Source organism: Tinamus guttatus, unplaced genomic scaffold (assembly GCF_059628265.1).
Source record: "Tinamus guttatus ecotype Peru unplaced genomic scaffold, ASM5962826v1 Tinamus_guttatus_pri_ptg000308l, whole genome shotgun sequence".
In the NCBI taxonomy this organism is placed as follows: domain Eukaryota; kingdom Metazoa; phylum Chordata; class Aves; order Tinamiformes; family Tinamidae; genus Tinamus; species Tinamus guttatus.
Window position 1 is genome coordinate 1,714,077 of NW_028288842.1, and position 5,384 is coordinate 1,719,460.

Sequence of the window (5,384 nt, forward strand, 5' to 3'; positions counted from 1 at the left end):
TGATTCCATTGCTGCTTTCATCAGTTTTTGTGACAGTTGGGTGCAAACAGTGAAGTTGTTCCAAAGGATTTGTTTAACAACTTATTTTATTGAAGTTGCATTAACTTATATTAGAGAACTACGTGGTCAGAGAATATTAATCTATTAGTTCTATATGAGCAAAATATCACCGATAATATACTCCAAAAATATGACCAACATGCAGTAGTGAGAGGGGAGGAGAATCAAAAAAAAATGTAGCTTTCCATCTTGCGGTATTTCTCTGTTGTATAAGAATCAACCTGTTTGCTGAATTGGTAAATGACATTTTGATTTTCCTTCTTGGTGTGTTAAGCTGTAGAGATGTGGAAGTTCTGTGGCCATCAGATTCTTTGAGAATGTGAACTGTCACAGTGTTAGATGGGAATTGTACCATCTTTAACTGTTGTGGGAAGGCTGCCTGTTTTTGAAGAGTACTTTTTTTTTTTCTTCTTCTTTTTAAAGAAAAAGAAGAAACCAACGACCACTATTCTAAAGTCCGTATTCCATTTTGAAACTTGATTCAAAGTGAACACTATTCTGGTCTCTGTATCTGAAGTACTTCAGCAGCATCAAACAGAATGGACTATTGAACTGAAGATTAGTAAACAGAGATCCTGTTGCACTGGGGAGCAAGACATTTAGGTTTACAGTTCATGTGTTGACGATGTCTTCTGCTTTGTCATCTTTTAACCTTGGATCCGAGTCTTAAATGCTTGGTCTTGTAGTTGCAGTTTCTGGTATGTTTTAACTTTTAGTCTGTGGTAGCGAGTTGCTTGAGTTGCTTTTCAAAGTCTCCAGTTCAAAAGATAGTATGGAAACATGTAGGGTTTGAACAGTGGAGCTTTGAGCATCACACACTTAATATTTTCTTATTTCTTAAAGCTATTATACCAAGAGTGATCTGGATTACAAAATGTGAATTGAAAGGAAAATGTTTACTTAGTAAAATAACAAGTAAGTTTAGGAGTGGAAAAGAGGCTTTAAATCTCAAAAACAAAAACCAACCCAACAGTACAGTGTGGAGTTGGGCAGATGTATACTGGACCCTGATTATACTCTGAAAAACTTTGCACTTTGGTCACTTAAGTGCCCACATGTACAAAGTCTGTGTGTTGCATATACACAAGTAAACACAAACTTACCTGAAGAGTAAATATTGTGGGGAGCCTTTTGTACAGACTCCGAGAAAGGTATTTATTCAAAATTGCTTTACAGCATATTGGCATATGTGTGTGTGCGCATATACATATGTATACATATATGGATACATATGTGTACATCTATACGCATGCATATATCTGTGCTTTACAAAAGCTTGGATTGATTCAGGACAAAGAAAGCAATTGATGTGAATGAAAAATTTTCACCTTGAAAGACCATTTTGAATGGCCTTCTGTTATTTTACAAAAGCAAGATTTTTTTTTGTCTTAACTGGTTTATATTCATTTCTGTCTCCTTTTTTTTCTTAATTTCAGTCAAAACCTTAAAAGTATAATAAAAATGGGAGAATTTGGACTTTTTAACTTGAAATTAGGTAACAGTTTATTCTTTTTTAGCATTTGTTAGTTGAAAGCTATGGGGCAAATTCTCTTGGTAGCTAAATAGAAACAAATAGGTAAAAATGATATATTTTCCTTCTGTAGCAGTCATCAAGGATGTTGCTAGAGCTCATGAAATGGCACTGAAGACATTCATTTTCTGTTTATATTTTATTTTTTTATTTTTATTTTTCCTTTCATCCCTGTACATGTGATCAACAAGCTCCTGTTGAAGAATTCCTTGCTTTCTTGGTAGTCCACTTTAAGTTTAGCAAGCTCTCTTTGGAAGTAAATTTGACAGTATTTTAGAACTCGATAACTGTTTTCTTCAAGTGGTGACTTGTTCTGGCAGTTTTGCTTTGTATTCATAAAATACTTGAAAGAGGCTGTGACATTCAAGTTCTGGGAAGTCCAACACTTAGAGATGCTGTTTTAACTTTCCCAACAATTGGTGATCTATATTTCCTCTAGATGTACCAGGACTGTTTAATTTTGGAGTCAGTCATTTTTTTCAGTAGTGTTTTGTTTATACAGCATAAGTAGCAATAAACTCTGTAAGAGTGGAAACGTGCTCCTGCAGAACCAAAGCTCTTCGTGAGTGCAGCTCATCTCATTTTGTGGAGTAGTTAAGTTCCACTGAATCCCACACAGGCACTTTGAAGCAGACAGTAAATACTGCAAGCTTTTCCTGAGCCACTTTGAAGAAGCACAAGGATTATCACAGGTTACAGTGGTCAACTTTGCAGTAGTGATAGAGGCTTTAATGTTGCATGTTGAAATTCATTTTACACATGTAAATGCTGCTTTGCATCAGCTTTCTTTCGAGACAAGTATGGATTAAAACAATTCCTGATTAAAGTTGTTCTGAGGAAATAACTCAAAGACCATCCAGAATGAAATGCCAGTTACCTTGAGTCTTGCTCCACCTCAGTTCTTGCCAGTAGCACCCGGGTATTCTCACGTGCTAAAGAATATCTGCAGGTGTGCGCAGGTTGAAGTGGTAGTGTGAGTTAGCATTGCAGGATATAAGCTAGCTTGAAACTGTGAATACAGGACATCCTGAATGTAAGTTAGGTACTAAAGCACCAAACTAGAGAACGTGTACTTGTTCTGGCTCATTTTATCTCAGTCTTTTTATTGCAACTTTAAGATACTTGAAGAAGGACAGAAAAAAATGACTGAGCTCTAGAAACATCCCTTAGTTCTGACTGTGACTTGCCAAGAAGATACTCTGTTGCCTTTATGTTAAGCTAAGGGCATGAATGCCAAAATTAATGGTTCTTTCTGTAGTTAAAGCTACACTGTAAATATGAAGAGGATTGTTAGTGGTGGCATTCATGCATAAATAGCATCAAGTCAATAGACCACAGTGGCCTGGTTGCTTTTGTAAAGCAGAACAGTGTGAATTTTTTTCTTCTCATTTCTGCAGACAGGTCTGGTTAATCTGCGTCTAATTTCTTAAAGCATATAAATATTAAAGATTTCTAAATGATAACTAATTTGATCTTGCATAACTTTGAATTCCCTCATTTGCAGTTTTTGATTTGCATTTTAAAAGGAATTATCAGATTCACATTAACCAGGTCTGGCTGTAAATGTACATACAACAGTGTAAATAACCATTTGTAAATTAGTGTGAATTGTACTGTATCTTGCATTTATGGACTTGTGTATTGCATTGTATTCTCTCCTATTTTGTAGAAATTTTGATGTAAAGAAGAAATCTAACTCTGTGTGCTGACTTCTTTTGTTAACTTGACCTGTAACAGAGCATAATAGTTTTATGTTAAGGTATCCATTTATAGCTTTGGGCATCCAATGTCATTTTTTCCACTAGCTTTTTTTTTTTTCTTTCTTTTTTCTTCTTTTCTTTTTTCTTTCCTTGTGCTCTTGGGAATCTTTCTGTGAATAAAGGAATTTATACAGTGATAAGATTAAGAGAAAGTCTGTTCCAACATGACAGCAAACTAAATACCAGGTGCATGTGGTACCTGTGCTGTACAGGTGAGGCTGTTAGAATTGTTTGCCTACTAAACCTCCAAAAATTTCCTGTGTATCCTTGAATGTTTGGTGACTTCTAAACAGAAACATGTAGAGTGGAAATTCTGTAAGGGGGGGTATTCCTGTGATGAAAGCAACTAACTCAGTTGTGATAGGACTCTCCCATCTTAAACGTTTTTGGTGTATTTAGCCTTATAATAGAATTAGCTACTAACTTTTAAATGCTATAATAAAACCTCCTTTGCTGCCCACACCCTCCTCCCCCACTCCTCCTCCCCTAAAAAAATAAAAATAAAAAGACCAAGTGAGCCCTAGCTCATTAGGGGGAGCAGGGTAGGACTACTAACCTTGGAATATAAAAGCTGCTTTTCAGATCTCGTCATCATTAGCTACTTCCTTTGATTAAAATGGTCTTCTACTTTAGAAATATACAACTTGCAAAAAGTTTCTTTTGGTTTAGGAAGTCTGTTTCTAGAGAGGCCTTTAACTGTGGAAGTGAAGCTCAGACAAGTGTTTTCCCTAAATGCCAGATTAAACACTGTTATTGTTGCCTTGCCCTGCCTGTTTGTTTTTAAACTCCAGAGTGTTCTTCAGGCTGTTACTCTGTCCTTGTTCTCTGCTGTGTTTTAATAATGTTGCTGGAAGATACTTGTGTGCAGATCTCCTTGTCCATCTGGCAGATGCCCCTTGGTGCCGTTCATAGGCTCCGCGAGCTCTGTTTGCACCTCATGGACAGGGCCTGGCAGCAGGGTAGGTGCTAGAAGTTACAGGGCTTCTGGAAAGGAAGCTTCTCTCATAGAGTTCTAGGTCAAGAGGAGGAATGGACTCAGCAAAAATAAGTAAAAGTGAGCAAGTGGCATGGAAGTTCAAGTTCTTCCTGTGACAAGGTATTGGATATGCCTTCTGTTTAATTGCATAGTTTAGGGACAAGAGCAAGTTGTGGAGAGTGAGCTTGTTTCAACATGAAGTTGAGGTTTCTGTTAAAGCGGTTGGTAGATAGCAAAAGCTTACAAAATACCTGTTATGACTCCTACCAAAAGAGGTCTTAAATTAACTACTTTCTTCCCTCCTTTTAATATAATGAACTGAAATATTCGTTCCTGTTTGTCTTGTCCTCCCTTGTAGCTTGTAGAAGAGTTTGACTCCTTCCTGTCTGTCCTAGTGTGAGGTGGCTGTCTCTTGATGGACTTCAATGTTTTTGTGTTGTTTAATGTGTTCTTAGCTGCCTTCTGAGGTGTGCTGGAGTACTGGGCTATTGGAATTTCCTACTGTCTCCTGTCATCTCTCCTGTACCAGGCAGGCTCTAATTAGAGTAGCAGAATAGAAAGCATTTAGTCAGGCTTCCACTTCTGTAGGGCTAGTGTTAAACAGTCCCTCAGCTGATTTTCCCCAGGCCACCTTTTTAATTCAGTAGGCTGAATGCCAGTTGTATTGGCTGGTTGTGGAAGACATGGAAAGCCACGACCTTGGTCTGGTGCGAGGGAGGGGTTCTGCTAGGCAGCCACGCAGCCTGGGGAGAGGGTCTCTGCAGCGGGAAGCTGCCCGAGTGCAGAGGCCACGTGCCAGAAGACAGCAACCTCTTGTGGCCTATAGGCCCCTGGCATGGAAAGGAACGTGTAAATTGCTTGCATTTTGCCAGCTGTGTGGTGCTGCCCTGGCTTGGTGCGGTAAGAACTGGCAATAGCATCATCTGATTTTTAAGTGATTCTTTCCAATGACAAGGAAATCAGCCAGCCTGGGGGGAGAGAAGAAACATTGTAAAATTTTACTTCACAAAAATTTAATTCACGTGCAGTTAATTCATTTGCCTTAGTTCAAGTGTGC